This window comes from Calonectris borealis, chromosome 3 (genome assembly GCF_964195595.1).
Source record: "Calonectris borealis chromosome 3, bCalBor7.hap1.2, whole genome shotgun sequence".
NCBI lineage: Eukaryota > Metazoa > Chordata > Aves > Procellariiformes > Procellariidae > Calonectris > Calonectris borealis.
The window spans coordinates 51,886,742-51,906,605 of NC_134314.1; the positions used below are offsets into that span (position 1 = coordinate 51,886,742).

Here is a 19,864-nt window from a genome sequence, read left to right on the forward strand (position 1 = left end):
AGCACATGTCTAAAAGCTGCTTTTACTGATTTATTGGTGAAATTTTACTTTTTATATGAAAAACCTTGTCTCTGACGTCTTAAATCATAGGAAAAAATACTCCCATTTTTCACCCAATCACAACTAATTTTTTTTACGTTGGTACACTGATGGACTATTGTTTTTCCAGGCTACGATCCATTATAAAAAATGACAGCATCATAATTGAAATTATTTAAAATATGGTGCATTTAGATAATTCTTTACTTCAGTATAAATATGACTACATAAGAAACGCTGCTACTGGAAATTGCTAGGATGAGCTACTGTTGCTCAGCAGGCCATATTCCTCTGGGAGTAGGAAATGAAAAATATCAGAAATTCTTTTGAAATGCAAAAAGATAAGAGGAACAGAAGGAGCATTTTTTGTTGTGTCTGAGGCCTGGTCATCTTTAGTCAAATCTTTATGCTGCAGGGCAGACACCCAGTATCAAATGCTGCAGAAGTTTCACACTGCACAGTCACTTAGGCTCCATGCGGACATGGGAAAGATGGAATACATTGCAACCATGGGTTGAAATGTCTCCAGGTCCATCACCTGAATCGTGGTCTCACTGAAATCCATGGCAAGTCTTTCAGCCTAGTGAAGTCACAATTTCACCCCAAGTATTTTGGGTAAATGCAAGCAAAACTCACAAAAAATTGCATTGGGTGATTAGCTGTGTAATACCTGCCCATGGATGTCTCTGTAACTGTGCTGCATATCTGTCCTTTGTGCTTCTTACAGCAAGAACCAGCCAAAGTGCCCAGTGGGAATCCTTCCTGGTTAGTGCTGGGGTCTCAGCTGTGCCTGAGCCAAAGTCATGGCAGGTATCAGTCTAACAATTTAACACTATGAATAGTGGCAAGCCAGAATCCAGACTAAATGCCCTGTCCCTGATTAGTTTACCAGTATAGAAATTGTCCCATAGAGCCAACTGGTTTGGCAATCTCTTTGGGAGCCTGTCACTTAGCGGTGTGGGCTGACTGGTAAACCCACTTCAACTAAAACACTCTTGAATAAAATAAACTAAACCAGACTTGAATAAAATATAATGGAAGAAGGAAAGGTTTTAAACCTTAACACAAATATCAATACATATCTTCCTTCCCCCAAAATGCTGCTGTCCTAAAATGGACAGGCAGGTTTAGCCTTTTCAGATACTGTACAGTTTCACAGAAACAACAGCCCCCATAACCCAAATTTGTTATCTCTGCCATTTTTCTGCAGTCCCACACCAGTTGGCACACACAACAGAGGCTGATCGTATCTCCTTACGGCTATTTAATTGCATATATAGTCCCGTAATAGCCCTCTGACAATTCATGGAGAATGATCTTAGCTCAAGTTAGTATTTCATTTTCCTGCCCGTATTTCAGCAAAATGAATTTCAGCCCAATATATTAATCTCTGAGTGCTGCCGTACTACACATCTCTCCCCCTTAACCATAGTCAGAACTAGAACATCATCTACATCAGGTTGCTGATTTTTCTTTCAACACTTGCCATAGCTCAGTTGGCCAAGAGGTGGCCATAGTTTCATGTAGACAAGGTTGTGTGACCCCGACAAGGGCAAACCAAGATCGTGATAATGGCAGCTGCTGCTGCGGCATTGGCTCTGCTTGTGACATCCAACACCAGGTAAAATCGTAAGAAATTTTAAGGAAAGAATGTTGTAGACAATTTTTATACTTCAAATAAAAACAAAAGCATGGGATACAGTAAAAACAAACCTTTCAGTATATATTTTAAGAATCCAGAACTTTTGAAAAAAACAAGTCATTTCTTAATTACATGTGAAGTCTCCGTTATACAAGGTTTTTCGTATTACTCCTCACATCAGTACTATCTTGGAAATAACAACCACCTATAAATTGCAATATTGCTCACCTTCCTAAATGTGGAGCAAAATTTATGTAGACACTAGGCCTTTGGCTGTACCTCCCCTTCCTTTCAATGAACAGCAATACAGGTACCACTGTAAAGTTCATAACTTCATACTGTTAAATGAGAATAAGCAAGGGAAGCAATTACGTCCGTTATCAGGAAGTATACGAGCACAGTGTCCAGCATCATCTCCAGTTGTTTAGCCACATCTCAGTGGACACTGTTAACGGGAGATGTAAGATTGACCTGTCTGACCATTTCTTTAAAAATTGTATAGCAGGTGAACATCTTTTACCATGTATTCCTGCAATAATGCAGGTAATTAAGTAGCACATCCCAGATGAGCCCAAGGAGCCCCTGAAATTAAATCCCTGAGCTTCACAATGTTATTGTAATGAGCTGTCTTTCTTATTAGCTTTTTTTTATTTATTGCATCTGTCCTGTGCGCTAGGGATGACAAACCATAATTTGACACAAAATATTTAGAATGGCTTATTACTAAGATGAGGGCTTATTTTCATTTCCCAGACTACATGCTCTTTCTCTCCTTCGCTTTTAATCACAAATATTCATGGCAGTGAGAGACACAGTAATGATGTTCACCCCTTCTTTTTAGAGGGAAAACCTGTATGGTGATGTTTGTCTTATCTTCATCTTACAAAGTGACACAGTCTAAGTACCCTGAAGGACAGGCATGTTAGCTCTGTTAGTTTTGATTTGGGCTTGTTCCAGGTTAGACTATTTTTCAAACACCACTAATTGCCACTGTGGAACAGTTTGTATTTTGATATAAATGAAATCACTTTCTTTAAGTGCAAACTTCTAATTTTCACAGAGGAAAAACGGAAGTCAGAAGACCTATATGAAAAATAAATATAAGGTGCACTGAAAATTGGACTTTGGATCATTATTCATTAGTTCACATTAACACGCATTAGGGAAGTTACTGTTAGCATGACAGTAGGGGTCTGAGCCCAGGTTCCAGTTCTGTCACTTGCTTGTGGCTTTTCAGTTGGCGTTTTCTGAGTTGCTCCATAGTGGAGCAGTGTGTGAGGTCAAGTGCGGAGTGTCACTGAAGACCTCTGTTAGGGACTGTGCCGGCCTGGGAGAATGTAGTCTCCTAAGGTAAGTCCATCATCAGGGACTGTATTTGACTCTTGTGATATTTATCATAGTTATTAATGCACCAGCTCCAAAGGTCAAGTGACTTGCATGAGATTCTCAGTTTTCATTTGAGGAAAAATATGTCTCTAGCCTTGTACTTCTGGAGAAAAGATGAAAAAATAAATGTACAAAGGCTTAAGAAGTAGAAGGATACTTAAAAAATCATTAAAAGACACAATAAACGTGAAGAATTTTCAATCTGATGCTATGATCTGGGAGACAAATTAATGATTTTTGAATGTCAGGGATAGGAAAGATTAGGACAGACAATAGAAAAAGGGGTGGAGGAATCTTCCAAAATACTGATTATTTAAAGAGCTGTTGCCATGTGTTTAAAACATGAGATGGTATTTTATTGGCTGTTACTTACAAAAAACCCCAAACTATATCAAGCCAAAGCAAGATGAAGAATCCATGCAGTGTTGTAGGCTATAATCTTTCTAGTTGTTATCTCACTTTAGTCAGTCCAAGTTTTACTTAACAAAAACCTGACCCCTGTTGTTGCAAAATAGGTCCACAAAAGCCGCACCTGCTCACCTAGCACAGAATTTCTCTTCCACAAGGGCCGCAAGACCTGCTTCAGGGCTGGTGCCTCCCATCAGTCAGTTAAATATGTTTAATTTTATTTAAAAAATGAAACCAGATTTTACATGAAATATGGTAGGGTTCTGCTGACCACAGTTTGTTGTGGGATGATTAACAATGGCCAGGCCTGAAATACTGTTTCGATTAGTGTTTGTTCAGAGTAGTGAAATGCTGGAACAAAAAGTAAGGTACTTTAGCAAGCTTCCAACTGCTACGAAAGCATAGATATAACAGCGGTAAGATCTAATAGTGAGAAAGAGAAGAGTTTTGGTTGAAGCATTAGACTGAGTGTGAGAACTCTTTGGGGAAGATTTTCACGCTTGCCCTGGCTCCAGCTTTGTGCAATTGCTGAGTCCCTTGCTAGCTGGGGAGAAGTCTTTTGCTGCAAGCATTGCCTGTTCCATCTCCGAGTATGCTGTAAAGGGCTTCACATAGGCTTGCTGTTGGAAGCATGGGGTAGAAATCATGGCATCTTGCACAATGAAGTGGGGGAGGAATGGCTCTCCTGCCTGCATGGTCTGCCATAACCCAGAGGATCTCCATCTGCCAGCCTTTGCTGGAGGAAGGTCTCACTCCTCACATTCCACTGGAATGAAGGTGACACAGTGGGGAATCAAAACTGCTGTGGTGCACCCCACTTCTGGCTTTGAATTATTGTTTTGGCCTCCAAGAGACAGGACACAGAATCTCCTTCTATCTTCTACTATCTGTTCTAACAAATACTTACCATGTGATGATGGCCTCTAAGTGGTTAATTTATTTTCTCAAGTTTCACCGTTGGACTGATTTATAAAACTAATTTAAAGTATGTATAGCAGCTTTCAGTCTTTTAATAGTGCTCTGTAAGAATAAGGGGGGTGCATTTGATTCCTGTGCATTTTTTTTAAGTTAGATTCCACATTTAATTTGCAGTTAAAATTTGCAGCGTGTCCTTTTCTTGGAAACACATGCTCCCAACATTCAGGGATCAGGGTCCCCACAGAATTTCCTGGGACTAGAATAAGTATTTTCTCATTAGCATTTGACATTGCTGCCAGAGCATGAAGAGAGAACTTCTCTATTGAACCTGATGGCTCCAAAATTCCCTTTTGATTAGTTAGCCAGCAATCAAATTTTCAAGAGAAGGGCACAGCTGTTTCAGAAGTGAAGTCTACCAGTTCTTCATAATGTCTTTCCTTTCATATCCCCTGGCATAAGGCAAAACCTCAGTCAGTATCTGAGAAGTTTCCAAGAATTGTCTTCTAAAAATCGTAAAATTAGAAAATGTGCTTTAAGTGACCAATACATTCTTATTTTTCACTTCGAACCAGTTCTCTGTGGCTCAACTTCATTTGTTTGGTTTATCTATCACTTGCAGACTGATAACACCCTGGAGTCCAGTCAATGGCCAGGTCTTCATAATGTGAGATGATGTATAAACACACTAGCAAAATGATGCTCCATCCCAGAGACAACCTAGAATTGTTGTTGAACACAATCCTAAAGATGACCAGACACCTGAGGAAGTAGGAGGATTATTGGTCAATACACTACCATAAAACATGACAGGCTGGCTTTACCTTGGCAGTAATTTATCTTTTGTCACGTGTTTGTAGTCTTCGGGTTGCAGCTGTAAAATAAGAGAACCTTATTTGCTTTTCACATGTATTAATATTATGTTTTTCTGCTGGTATCACAGCTGGAGACTGTTAGAAAGTATTTGGGAGCCTACTGAACAAAACTTCTTGTGTTTTTCCCTTGTGCGGGCTTGCTCCAGGAGCAGTGAGTGGAGAGCTGAAAAGTAGAAAAGAACTGTCTAAGAAAGTGGTGTGATAAAAGAAGACAGCTAAAAGAAATACCGGGGGTTTTAAACCCCTCCCACCTAGCAATGCTGTTTCTTGTACCTTCAGTTTCATCTGCTTCTCACAGTCTATTCTACCAAATGTGCCTACCTTTCAAAATTACCCTGGCTTTGGAATGAAGGTGTCAGCAGCTGCAAGACCCCGTAGGGTGTGATTATCTTATTTCCTGTCTGTCGACTATGTTTAAACATATGCCAAACTGGAAAGGTCATTTTTCTAGCATGACTCTGGAGTACTCTTAATGATAGTCTTGTTACTGACTGACCTCCTGTACGTACAGAGACTAAACATCTTGGACAAATTTTCATTGCTTGAATCTGCGCCAAATCCTTTTAACGCGTGAAGGACTTGATCACTTCTAAACCAGTGGTGTAGAGCAAACAAGGCTCAGTCGTTTGATCCAAGGGGCCTGCTTGATTTTTGCAGTAAAGAAACAGAAATTTATAACCACCATGGGAATAGCAAAAGAAAATGTATCTGCGCAGATCTTTGTTGATAGTCTAATCTGCTTGCTAGGCACGTCCTGCCTGGACCAGGCTAAGTGACGCGGCAGCAGCCAGCAGTACTAGAGCCATGCTACCTTGCATGATGAAAACACATTCCCTGTGTCCAGGGCTTACCATCAGAAGCATAACCTCAGCTTTCAAAATAAGGGATATACTTTTTAAGTATTTACATTGCGGAAATTAAAGTAAATAGACCATGTTATGGTGGTTTTAGCAACTTGCACCTACTCTACTTCCATCATATTTAGTCTTTAAATGTAGCTGAAAAATCTTACTTAATCTAGAATGGGGCTATTTTTAGGACTCTTTTTATGCAACATTGGCTATTAACTTTTCACAGCATCTGGCAATGTTGGCTTTTCTGATTATATTGAACCTTGCTGAACAGGAATTTTTGTATCATTTAAGAGCAATTCTTTGCACTGCCTGTATTCTATATCTTCTCAGAAGCAGGGAATGATGACAGGTGATGTCTCAAAAGAATATCTGATGATTTAAAAAATCCTTAGGACAGATTAAAAGGAAAAAGAAGGGGGAGGGATTCCATCCACCCTTTCAAACTTACTTCCTCTTCTTCTTCATCGTGTTTCCATTTTATTGTTTCTATCCTCAGATAAGCTTTCTGTCACCAAAGTAATTTTGCCATTTTGTATGTCTTTTTTTTCTCTTCTTTACTTTTGCATATTCTAGGTTACACTACCTTATGTGTAGTGTATGTGAGAGAATATTTCTACTTATTTCTAGGCATTTTCTATATTTTTATTATTAATGAGGGCGTACCTATTACACACATATTGCTATTTAAAGGAATATTTAAACCTATTAATCATTAATATGATTGGAACCAAGTTCAGCATCAACCAATGGCTGATTAGCGGTTTTAGTATTTGTGATAAGAATGGGCAGATAACAGTCCAATTTTGAAGGAGCGGGTAACTATTACAAAATTTTGTGCACACCCTGGGCTTTTGTTGATACTTTCAGTAGAAAAAGTAGATGACTGAATGTAACCTAGCTTCTCACCACTAGAAATGGTTTTCCTTACATCGTGACCGAAGACTGCACTGACAGGAGACCACAGAAAATCTTGCAAAACCTGAGCTTGTGGTTTAACATTGACAATAAATCTCCAAGGCAGTTCTCCTGTGCACTAAGACAGGCAGGATGGTCCAGACTGTAGTTTGCTGGGCAAATACGCACAGGGACAAGGACAGAAGGAAAAATAATTCTTTTACCCAATCCTTCCTTTCTGTGCTCAGGAGCAGGTTGTAGAATACAAGAAGTAATGAAAAACAGCAGCTGCAAAAATACAGAGCAGCCCAACTTTTCTTCAGAGGTGGTGCTGAGCAGGCCAGCAGGGTTGCAAAAGTAGGTGGGCTTGGCATAAGTATGAAGAGAGTACATCTACGACAGCCACAAGGTCACACAAATATCACTCAAATATCTATGAATATTTGAGCTGCAGCTGCTGCCAGAAATTAAAGTGTTTTTTTGCCAATGTAATTCTACAGGTAGAATTATATTTTTATATGTAGGATAGTATCTCCCCCCACATGGAGGCTATGTTCCAAAATAACAAAGAATGCCTTTTTCCTTAGTTTATTTATCATGGAATAAAAGTGTCCACGCAGGGAGCTTTACATTCATAAATATGTTGCTAGATTTTTACTGGATCATTTTTCAGTGTAGGCAAGTCCTAAAACTATTACTTGACAAAAAACCTGAAGAAGAACAGGAATAGTATAGATGCTGGGATGTCCTGGGGATGTTACCCTCGTACGCAGAATCCATTGCTGACTCAGGACGAAGCCGGACCATTACACAAAACACTGTCGGCAACGGAGCACCGTGTTTAGCAATTTAAGGAAAGATATGCGAGGCAATAGAAAGGAATCCAAAAAAGCAACAAAGATGGTTAGACACATGGTTGTGCGTTTCACAAGCATTGAGCTCTCTTAAAATAACACGGAAGGAAGAAAGAAAAGCCAGAAAATTATATATCAGCAGTACTATTTCTAAAAATAATGGTTTTCAAACTTTTCCATGAGGCATTAACAGCTCTTTAAGGGATAATCTTTATTGCTTTGTAATGTACAAAGCAATAAACAGCTGCTGAGATTGATTAATAGCCAAAGCAAAGTCGAGGCATGTAATCAATCTAAAAAGCCATTTAGTGTGAGTATACTACAAAGCAATAGAGATTATTGCTGTTGCACAACAAACCATAACAGAGAAAACACACAGACACACACACAGACACAGACACACACACAAAGCAAAAACAGTTGTTTTCTTTTCAAGGCTTGCAGTGCTATACTGCTTTTTTCCTGAGCTTTCAAATGGCAATCTCATTAACTAAGGCAGGCGACTGGCCTTACGGCAAGCGATCTGCTGGAAAAAGTAATGCTCTAAGAACTTCAGTGTTACCTGAAGGAGAAATAATATCTGGGTTTTTAGTTCTGTAACTAGAAATACAAAATTCCGCATGTATTCATCTTGCCCTTGGACCTCGTACTGCTATTCACATTACCAAGAAAAACAAAGAATTGGCTTGCCAATTGAAAAATGATCTAATTCGTGCTAATGCGGAGCTCATTTATAAATGAAGGCTCTTTAGTTTTGCTTTTTTTATGAATGGCTACTAAATCGCTTTAAAGTTTTTCACAGGAATACTGCATGAGACAACTGGGTCTCAGCTGCAGCTATTTCGGGCAGCTACCTCACCCCATTCTTTTTATACAACTTCAATACAGCTGTTAATATAGTTAGGTTTTTACCTCCTCCAGTCTTCCTGGGAAGCTGTTTCAGAATCTTACCTCTCCAGTGGTTTTAAACCTTTTTAAAAATTTCCATTTTGAATTTTCCAGGTCAGATAATGCCCATTTGTTCCTGAATCAACATTGTCTTTTAGCATAAATTGTCCTTTCTCTTCTTTAAAGAGATGATATGGAGAGAGTCTCTCACCCTTCACTTTCGCAGAATAAACAAGCCATGCTGTTGTAGTTTTATGCCATGATAGGCTTGTCTCTTGACCATTCTCGCCACCCTTCTCTGCGCCCATCCCCGTCTCAATCTCTCTCTCCTGCATGCGGATGCTCTGGATGGCACTGAGCTCCAGAGGGGGTCTCAGCACTGCCTCCTCCAGCCACACTCACTCGCACTGTCTCCTGGAAATACCTCGCCCAGTATACCCAAGGATCCAATCTGCCTTTTTCATCTCCCCTTAACATTCAAAGCCGGTGGTTAACTTGCACTTCCAGGCACAACTTGCATATCCTTGTTTCTGAACTGATCTTGCAACTTACGACAGAAATTTGTATTAGTTCACAAGGGCACAGGCTTGCAATTTGCACTATTAAATTTCATTCCATTTCTATTACTCTAGTTCTCAAGGTTATTCAGGTCTTCCTGTATCATATTGCCATCCCCTTCCATATTAATGATGTCTCCCTCTTTTGTGTCATCAGCAAATTTCATTAACAAACTCCATCTTCCTGTTTTAAGGTAATGAATAAAAATACGACTGAAGATGTATCCTTGAGGAACTCTGTTAGTAAAATACCATTCAAAGCCAGGTATCACAACAGTAGGAACTGAATTCTTCAGTTTCACATTTGCAGAAAATACAATTCAGCTCAGTGAAAATTAGATTTCAGATCCTAGTGGATATAAACTTTCCAAACGCTTGTCTTTGAAAATCTGAACTATTTCATACCTGAAATTACCTGAGATTTAATAGAACCTACTTAAAATATTAGAATAAGGATTTTCATAATTCCACGTACACACCTCTTTAGAGCTACAGAAATTTGGAGTATAAGAATTGTACTCATGGTGTAGTGATCACCATGTTTCTATGGTCACTTGTTTCTAAGCATTTGACTCTGGTAGTTAAAATACTTGTTTTAAAGTTATTTTTACTCTAGCAGTCAATTTTACCCTTTAGCCAGTCTTATATTTAATTTCTTTTCACTTTCATACTATTCTAGCAAATGACAGTTTCCCTGGAGAAGATAATCCCATGCGTGAGATCACATTCTCCGTGAATTCCTGTTCTCTGTGGGTTTGAAAGTTCAAATTTCCTCATTTTCCCACTTTGGGCAGCTGTACCATTCTTCTCACAGGAAACACTGGGCCTAGATTCATGCCTTCTTAGCCCTTTCCTACTTTTTATCTTTTTTCCAGTTGGAGAGTTCAGTGTCAGCAAAATCAATGAAAATCTTTCAATAATTATCAGTGGTACTTCTGTTTTTCCTGTTAGTATTTTATTTGCAAAATTATTGTTATTTTGCAGTAAATGATTTTTTGTCAAAAATTTTAAAGAAAAGTTCCATCTACAGCAGCCAAACCGAAGCTCATACCTGTCTCAGCTGCGTCTAATGCTACATTTGTGTTGCTGAGATCTTGTTTTTTCCAGCATAGTGTAGATGGCCTTTTGTTACCATTTAGTAGAGAACGACCTACTGGAAGCTTGGTTTGCTGCATCGGCACAGTACTGCAGAGAGGGGACTGCGGGCGGTACGGAGGCAGTACACCAAAGTAAGATGGACGGTTGCACTGCAGCCTAGTGAGAAGTGCTGCGTAATGCCAGCGTAACTGGACCCATGAAGAAGAAGTCCTCTGCACATTAACTGTTGAATGTCAAGAGTTCACGCTAGCAGAACTTCTGCCAGTAAAACTGCCTTGTTCAAACAAGGCCAGCAACAGGAGCATACAGAAGAGGAGATACAGGTTTCTGGGAACAGACGTTGGCCTGGGTGTTGGCGAGAAGTGCAGCTGGGCTCTCCCCTCGCCTCTTGCGCTGCTGCCACTGTGCAATCAGCCACCAGGATGCCCGCTCGCTAGGCGCCCTGAGGCTGTGCATGCTGCTGTTGCTGCTGCTGCCGCTGGCCTTGTTTGAACCAGAAAGTTTTACTGGCAGAAGTTCTGCTGGTATGTGCTACTGACATAGCTGTTTTGGCAGGATGTCTTCACATTTGACTGTTTTTTAAAGATGCAGTATGTCCTCCGAGCATCAGGCTTTTATCAGCAAAAGTAGTCTGGCGTTATGGGAGGCTGACCCAGAATACCTTGTGCCACATTTGGTAGATTGTCTTCTGGTAATTTTTTGCAGCATACTGTGGAGCTGCCATCGTATACTGTGAGGTACAATGTCACATGACAAAATCTGTGTAAACATTGGGTCAGATTTTCAAAAACTCTTCTATCTTGTGCGATAACCTCTTTTTATATGTGTTGTTTCTCTATATTGCAGGTTTCTCACTGCCAGAAACCCAGACTGTATCAAACAGCAGAGCTCTCTTGTTCATTTAGGGCAGATGAAAGGATTCTTTCATATCTAAAGAGCAGCCTAAAATGTTGGGTACTGTGGACAAGTGGAACGTAGAGACAATGAATGGTAGCTAACTATTTGCAGTAAGTATTTGCTAAACTACAAGAAGAAATTGTAGTTTCGAGTCATACTGTGAACACTGGATGAGAGAAAATTTCAGGGTTGGATATCAAGTTTGTGTTAACCTTATAGCACATTCATCCTGAGTTAAGAGCTTCTTAAAGAGGAGACAGTGGAGAAATAGGTGGTGACAGCTTTCTGGAAAGCTGTGCCGATCTGGGCAGTTTGGCATCATTTGGGGTACTCAGTCTCCAGTGAGCTACACAAAATTAAGTATTTCCTGCTCCACAGTCTTTTCATGCTGGGTAATGTACTGGAAATAAGAGATGAACCTCATACAATGGGCTTTGCTAACTGTGGTGGAACAGTAAATAAGGTTTATGTTCAGTTCGGTCCCATCTTGTTTTGAATTGTCGTGGTTTAACCCCAGCCAGCATCTAAGCTCCACCCAGCCGATCGCTCACTCCCCCCCAGTGGGATGGGGGAGAGAATCGGAAAGGTAACAGTGAGAAAACTTGTGGGTTGACATAAAGACAGTTTAATAGGTAAAGCAAAAGTCATGGGGCGGGGGGAGCAAGCAAGCGGCTCTGTGGTGTTCAACTGCCTGCCGGGTTAAACCATAACACAGGGCTCCATCACGTGTAATGATGACTTGGGAAGAAAAACGCCATCACTCTGAATGTCCGTCCCTTCTTTCTTCTTCCCCCAGCTTTATATGCTGAGCATGATGTCATAGGGTATGGAATATCCCTTTGGTCAGTTGGGGTCAGCTGTCCCAGCTGTGTCCACTCCCAGCTTCTTGTGCACCCCCAGCCTACTCGCTGATGGGGTGGGGTGAGAAGCAGAAAAGGCCTTGACTCTGTGTAAGCACTGCTCAGCAGTAACTAAAACATCCCTGTATTATCAATACTTTTTTCAGCACAAATCCAGAACATAGCCTCACACTAGCTACTATGAAGAAAATTAACTCTGTCCCAGCCAAAACCAACACAATATACATAAAATGAAAGCAGTGCTTCTCCATGGTGATCTCTCTAGACAGTATTTTAAATCAGTGTGGTTTGGGAGAAAGCCCATGCTTGCCTCCCATCTATCCTGTTGTCGTTAATGGAGTTACAAAGCCAACTCTGGCAACAGAGTCCAGGCAGCTCTGGTTGGAAAGATCTAGGTAAAAACAAAACCCCGAAACTGGAAAAAAATAACAGAAATATCCACCAAACAACAAAACTCTAATTTAGCAGTCTCCTGCAAAAACCACAAAGGGGTCTCATAGGGTCCCTTCATTTGTTGAGCGGAGTTTCATCCTGTTTCCCGAATTCAGTACAAAGTCAGCAGCAGTGCTTTGTTTTTTTCCAGGACATTGCCAGATATTAGAGACAAGTGCATTCCTTAGATAGCTATCATACATGTAGAATATGTAGACAGATGGAAAATACATAGAGTTTAGAGACCATGTGCATGCATGGACCCTGCTGGACCTCTGCATAACCACATGTGTAACATGAGTTCCTGAACAATGAGTCTGAGATGTTATGGACATGTGGCACCTGTGGTCTGCAGGCAGCCTGTATACATGCAGCAAGTACAATGTGTTCTGGACACGTCCAGTTTATCACATATTCACAGATATTCTGCATAACACATGCACAGAAGGTCTGGCATGACTGTTTATAAGCTGTGCTGCACACGGACTGAGACTTCTGTCTTAGATTTCCTGGATAGAAATCAGGAAGTCCAAGTTCTATAGAAGATTTATTGAAAATATATACTCACTCATTTGGTTCCACTGTCACTAAAAATCATCTAAAGTAATTTGGGTTTGTTCCAGTGATACTGCATGTTATTGCTTTAAAGCAAGTGTGTTTTGTAAATGATGAACGTGCTCACTCACTGCTTTGCAATAGCTTTGTTTCTGCTCTGTGAACATTTTGGTTTTAACTTTTTGGACTTTTGCCGAACACTGACATTTCAGTACTCTTAATATACTCTTAATATTCCCTCCCACCAGCAGCTGGTAGATACAATTTGACAGGAGAATGTGTTAGGAGGAAAGGCAAGGAATGCTGATGTAGAAACCTTGAGAAAGTAAACAAGATTACTAGGTTAATGCACCAGCCTTATTACAGTGAACTCCCTTCCTCAATTAGCTATGTGGCTTCAGTGAGCTCTCTAAGGGGTTTTGTATCGCAATAGTTTTGACTCTATCCATGTCTCTGTTCCCAAAAATCTCCTCCGATTTAGCGAGTTCTTGGTATCCTTCACTGCAGGCTTATGTGAATGACAAGAGCAGTGTCCCAGCTCAGTATGCTGTCTGTAATGAGTGCACAACCATCATAAGGAGTGCACAACAAACTGCCCATAAAAGGAACACCTTGGACCACTGAACTTACGGCTGTGTCTTGTGAGAAAACAAACTGCCTTTTCTTCTTCTTCATCTGGCGCTGGTTCTTATCTTGGCTTTTAGGCTTTACATTGGATTATGGCCTCCATCATCTTCACGTTTTCCTTCCATATCTGTTTATTCTTGAAAAAAGGCCGTCTCCCCAAGTATCCCTTCCTGCTCTGGCTGTAGAAATTTGGGTCTTTTAAACTGAGTAGCAGCACCAAAGTCATGTGGAGTCCTGTCCATTTAGTCAGGTCAAAAGGCAGACTAGAAGAAAAGCAGGTGTTTCGCTAACACACCAGGAATTTCCAGTCACTGGCAGAGGCAGCAGAATTAACAGGAAATCAATGAAAGCAGTCATTGATGTAGGGACAATTCCATAGTGGGTGTGCGGCTGGTAGATGGCTCACAATGCTTAGTTAGCACAAGAAGTCCTTGCATGCTGTGTGTCAGCAGAAACACACCAACTGAAGAGTATTTCACTTGGGAAGCTAGCATAACTTCACCAGAAAAGCTCAGGTTTTTATTGACAGGACCGAACAGTGAGCATGGAGGGAATCAAGTGCTGGCCAGAGTGAGCATAAGGTGCAGAGATTGCAGGACACTGGCAGTGACCAAATCACACTGAGCTAGAGATTGATGATGGCAATTTCCAAAATCTTAAATTGCAGCCAAATCTGAATAAGATTTTAAGGAAATAAAAAAAAAATCTATCACAGAATATTTAAGGTTGGAAGGGACCTCTAGAGATCATCTAGTCCAACTCCCCCTGCTCAAAGCAGTCAACACGAGCAGGTTACTCAAGGACTTTTTCAATCAGGTTTTGAATATCTCCAAAGATGGAGACCACACAACCTCTCCGAGCAACCTGTTTTAGTGCTTGACCACCCCCACCATAGAAATGTTATTATGTTTAAATGGAGTTTTCTGTATTTCAATTTGTGCCCACTGCCTCTTGTCCTTTCACTGGGCACCACCAAGAAGCCTGACTCCATCTTCTTTGCACCCTCTCTTCAGATATTTATATACATATATATATTTATATACATTTATATATTTATATATATATTTAGATCCCACCCAGAGCCTTCTCTTCTCCAGGCTAAACAGTCCCAGCTCTCTCAGCCTTTCCTCATATGAAAGATGCTCCGGTCCCTTAGTCATCTTAGTAGCCCTTCGCTGGGCTTACTCCAATATGTCCACGTCTCTGTTGTAGTGGGGAGCCCATGACTGGACCCAGCACTCCAGTTGTGCTGGAGCAGTGCTGCACAGAGGAAAAGGATCACCTCCCTCCACCTGCTGGCAATGCTGTTCCTGATGCAGCCCAAGAGGCTGTTGGCCGCTTTTGCAGCAAGGGGACATTGCTGGCTCATGTTTAACTTGGTGTTAACTGGGATCCCCAGGTCCTTTTCTGCCAAGCACCTTTCCAGCTGGTCGGCCCGCATCATGTATTGGTGCATAAGGTTATTCCTCCCCAGGTGCAGGACCTTACATTTCCCTTTTTTTAACTTCTTGAGATCCCTCTCAGCCCATTTCTCCAGCCTATCAAGGCCCCTCTAAACGGCAGCACAACCATCTGGTGTACCAGCTACTCCTCCCAGTTTTGCATCGTCAGCAAACTTGTTGAAGGTGCATGCTGTTGACGACTGGCCTTCAGCTGCATTTTGTGGTGCTGATCTCCAGCCTTTGAGTTCAGCTGTTCAGCCAAATTTCAGTCCAGCTCACTATCCACTTAAACAGCCTGTACTTCATCAGTTTGTCTGTGAGGACATAATGGGAGACAGTGAAAAGCCTTACTTAAGATAAACAACATATACTGCTCTCCCCTTATCCACCAAGTTAATCACCTCATCATATAACCAATGCTCTTTTCCTGTGACAGATTTCCCCGCTGCATATAATGGAGATCTTTACAAACCTGCTTGATTAAAACTTATTAGGCCATCTAGCATAGGGGTTGTTTCTAACTGCTGTAAAATGAACTGCTTCACCTGCCTTTGTAATGAGCTACAAGTGATATGAAACACAGAGCTTATTTAACAGCACATACCAGATGGTCTATGCAAAGTTGAATATGACAGGAAGATTTTTGTCCAGATTGGAAGTGGGACTGTTGTTTTGTTTTGAAAAAAAGAGGAAAGAAATAGGGGGAAATAGGGATTGCATTGCCACTTGTGTTGCTGAAGTTGCAATGAAGACCGCTCTTACAGGTCAGCAACAAGCAGCAGTGAGTATGATCAATGAACACTTGGTAGGCAAAGCGTTCAACACTGTTAACTAATTCTGAATTGCATTGAAATATAGGCCTCATACGCTTGGATATCCAGATAAGTTTCGTTTCTAGATAAATTTAAGTTATACAAACTGAAAATTGACACTGGGTACCAATTGTGCTGGCTACCAGCACAAGATCCCCTTCATGATTTTCAAATCTAAAAAATAAAGTAATTTGAATGAATATGACATAATTGAATAGTTGTATTCAATTACTTGAATATTTGTATTTTTTGGTTAGTTAGGCAGAACTGCTCAAAACACATTGCTTTTACCTCAGCAATCTTTTGAGCAAATACTGGTCTAGACCTAGTCAGTTTACATGTTTTGACGATATTTCCATCCTAAAGCAGTGTTGTTGCAAACAAGGAGATTTAATTAAGTACCTGCATTTAAAATAGATGCTGAGAGAATTCATTCAATAAAAAGCACATGAGAAAGGGGATTTAAGTGAGAAAGTTGAGACATAGCTGAGAGCCATCACAAAAGCAATATTTGCTATAATTGCCAAAGCTCAGAAAATTAATAAAAAATTAACTCTTCAATTTGATGACCTAGAAAATAGAGAGAGGAGAAATAATGTGCATATGAAGAAGATTAAAGAAGAAGCCAAGAAGGAAGGCTTAGTGGGTTTAACTGGGTGGATTTAAAAATTGTTTAAAGAATGATGAGATGATAACAGTAAAAAGAGATTCAAACTGGCTTTACCAGGAAATGGATCTTCATATTTTTTTGTGAAACTTTGCTTGTATTATCTCAATAAAACAAATGTTCAGAAGAAAATAACAGAGAATGAGCTAACTGTGAATGACCTGAAAATAGCGTGCACGCACACGCACACATACATTCTTCTGGCTTTTAAGGAAGAATACACAAAGAAAAGCAAGTACAATACTAACAAGGTTTTCATTACTTCTGAGGTATTGAACTTGACTGCAGAAGAAAGAGGTCTAGATGTCCAATAACTAAAGTAGAAGCTAGCAGAGATAATGGCATGTGTTATGTAAACCGGGTAGGGTTACACATGGAGATCTTTTTACTGCTATCATAATGCCTGTCAGAATCAAAAGAGGAACTGGAAGAGGATGTTTTTCTAGAAGAAAGGGGCATAACAGGCTTACAACAATATTCAGAAAGACAAATTAAATTTAAAATGTCCACAGGGTTCTTGTCTAACAAACATGAGGAAATAAAAGCTATGATGTTAGTAAGCAATTAGTAAGAGGAACTTTAAGTCAGGAAGATGTATATATATATTTACAGATAAATATATATAGACAAGATAAATTTATATGGCAAGTGCTTTCAGATATATCTGAAGTATGTTATAAAGGAATCAAGAAAGAAGCTTGGTCAGATTTTTCTATTATTCACAAAGAGATAATAACCACCCTCCTATACCAGTTTTTAGATAAATTTCAAAACAAAGAATGTCCTTGTCAGTCATGAACAACCCATTTGCCACAACAGGCCTGTCTTTGTTGCTGTTACACGTCTGGAGATTTTCTGAGATGGGCCGTGATCACATTACCCATCCCGGTAGCGGGAGGCATGCGAGGGAGCTGTTCAGCAAGCGCCTGGTGCACCTGGCCGACGGGGTCCCGAAACCTGGAGGTGGATTTACCTTTGTACGGCCTCGCGCAGGAGGCAGCTCGGCGAGGACACTGCCAGTGACCCCCTTGTGCCACTCCAACAAAGCTCTCCAGCCTGTGGGGCTGATTTGCGCGAAGCGCTCCTACGGGCAATCTGGTAACGGCTATCTTTAGGCCTCCCAGAGAACGGGAGGCGAGCAGGAGATGCCATAGCGCTTCTGGCCTGGAAATAAGCCGCCGAGATGAGTGATCCGACCCTGGGTGCCTGACCAGGGTGACCCAGGGAAGGGGTGCTGCAGCTGCCGCTACACCACGCCCCAGTCCCCTGGTTTTGTTTTACTGTGGAAAACTTTCAATGTCGCTGTTTCCAATCTGTAAATCTGAGTTCAGAGAGACAGTATCATAACAGGACACATCCAGCATTTCCAAAACGAGTGACTTTTGTCACCCCTAAGCTGGGCTGTTGCCACTCGTTACTATGCCCTAAACGTGGGCCAGCACAGGCTGGGGGAAGTGCCCGCCACCAGAAAACCACCATTCTACGGGCCACCGCTGCAGCAGGACCCCTCGCTGACCCTCCCTTGAGGTGCAGGGACGTCGGCCCGGACAGGCAGCGGCTACGACCGCCGCAGGACTGCCACAGCTGCAGGACTGCCACAGCTCCAGCGCTACCCCAGCCCCAGCCCCGCGCAGCGCGCCGCCGCTCCCCTCCGCCCGCCCCGGCCTGGGCCGCGCTGCGCATGCGCCTGCAGGAGCCCGCGCAGGCGCCTTGGCGTCTCCGAGTCGACGTCCCCGCACCCCCGCAGGTGCGGCTGAGGGGAGCGCGCGGGGTGTAACGGTATCGGCGCCGTGGCGGGGCCGCGGTCTCCCTCGGCGGAGGTGAGTGAGGGTCCCGCCAGGCGCCGGCGCGCTGCCGGGTCGGCCGCACTTCGCCCGCGGCCCGGCGGCCATGGTGTGTACTGTTGCCATGGGAACAGTGGGCGCCGGTTCCGCCGGGCGCGGGGGCCGCCCGCGGCAGAGAGGGAGAGGGGGACCGGGACCGGCGCCCCGCGGAGGCGGTGGCGGGTCCCGACCCTCCGCCGCTGGGGGGGGCGGGTCGGCGGGGCCGTTAGGAGGCAGAGCGCCTTGGCCAGCGGCCGGTGCCGGCGGCAGCCGTGCCCCGCCTGGCCGTAACGCTCGGCCCCGGGGGCTGCCGCCTCGCTGCGGGGGTGCGGAGGCCTGGGCTGGGGGAAAGGCTGGGGTCTGCGGTAAGTCGGGCTTTGCAAAAGTGGCTGGAGAGGGAGAAATTCCGGTCCGTTTCCCGGCAGCTCGCTGCCCAGCGTGTCCGGGGGAGAGTCTTTTTTGCCGGATTTGGGTTGGTTACGCGGCAAAGCCCGGGTCAGCTTTTACTCCACAGGTGCTTCTTATTTGGGGAGTTCCTCTTGGACATGTTCTCTGACGGCCGCACTGAAAATTTTGCTCTGTTGAGGGTTGCAGGCTCAATTTCTCGTAACTTTGTTCTCATTTCTTTTTGATAGTGATTTCTCTGCTTCAAAATTTCACCAAGCTGAAAGCATATCAGTTGTGACTGATAAGTTGCTGATGTTTAAAATTGTATCTAATAATACCCATTACTAGTTCACTCTTACTAAACCTGTATTTGGGTGCTAACTATTCTAAAGATTTGCTGGGGCAGACAGAACCTGGATTCAGATGTCAGTGAGCAGTGTTCATGGCTTGAGTACAGGGTTTCTGCTCACTGTACTTAGTGATTGCAAGTATACCCGCTCTGTATGCTAGCAATTAAATGACACTGGGTTTGAGATGGGAGATAGGATGGCAGAGTCAGTGTGGTGCCACATGTAGTCAGCCATGCTTCTCTCATGTGCTCGTTGACCCAGGATAAGTGCTGCGAGGGTGCTGCTATCTCGCTTCTGGAGATAGCTAGGACTAATTCGGGGTTCTCTGACCAGCGCTCTGTTGAGCTGGGGTTCTCTGACCCTGTACCACTAGCTGCTGCTTCCAGTTCTTCCTATACAGAGAAGACCAGGCCTCTGGAGTACACAGCTGGGGAAAAAAGACAAGAGCCCAAGTATGGCTTTTCAGACACCAGTGTAATACTCTGCTGCCTTCCAGTAGAGAGTCAGAGAGGGGATCTTCATCTGTGCAAGTTAAAGGCTACCTAGGAAATGGTGACAGCAGTGGGGACAGGATCTGTGCGTACCAGTTATACTGTCCCCAT

General features: G+C 42.5%; 1 protein-coding gene across 1 annotated transcript in view; it reads left to right on the forward strand.

Moving 5' to 3' along the window:
- Positions 1-18,429: 18,429 nt before the first annotated feature.
- The window catches only part of ARMC2 (armadillo repeat containing 2), a 67,530-nt gene continuing 66,095 nt past the window's right edge, over positions 18,430-19,864 (forward strand). Inside the window, exon 1 of the mRNA XM_075145632.1 lies at positions 18,430-18,522. The gene's annotated coding sequence lies outside the window, so the exon portion shown is untranslated. The remainder of the gene's footprint in view (positions 18,523-19,864) is intronic.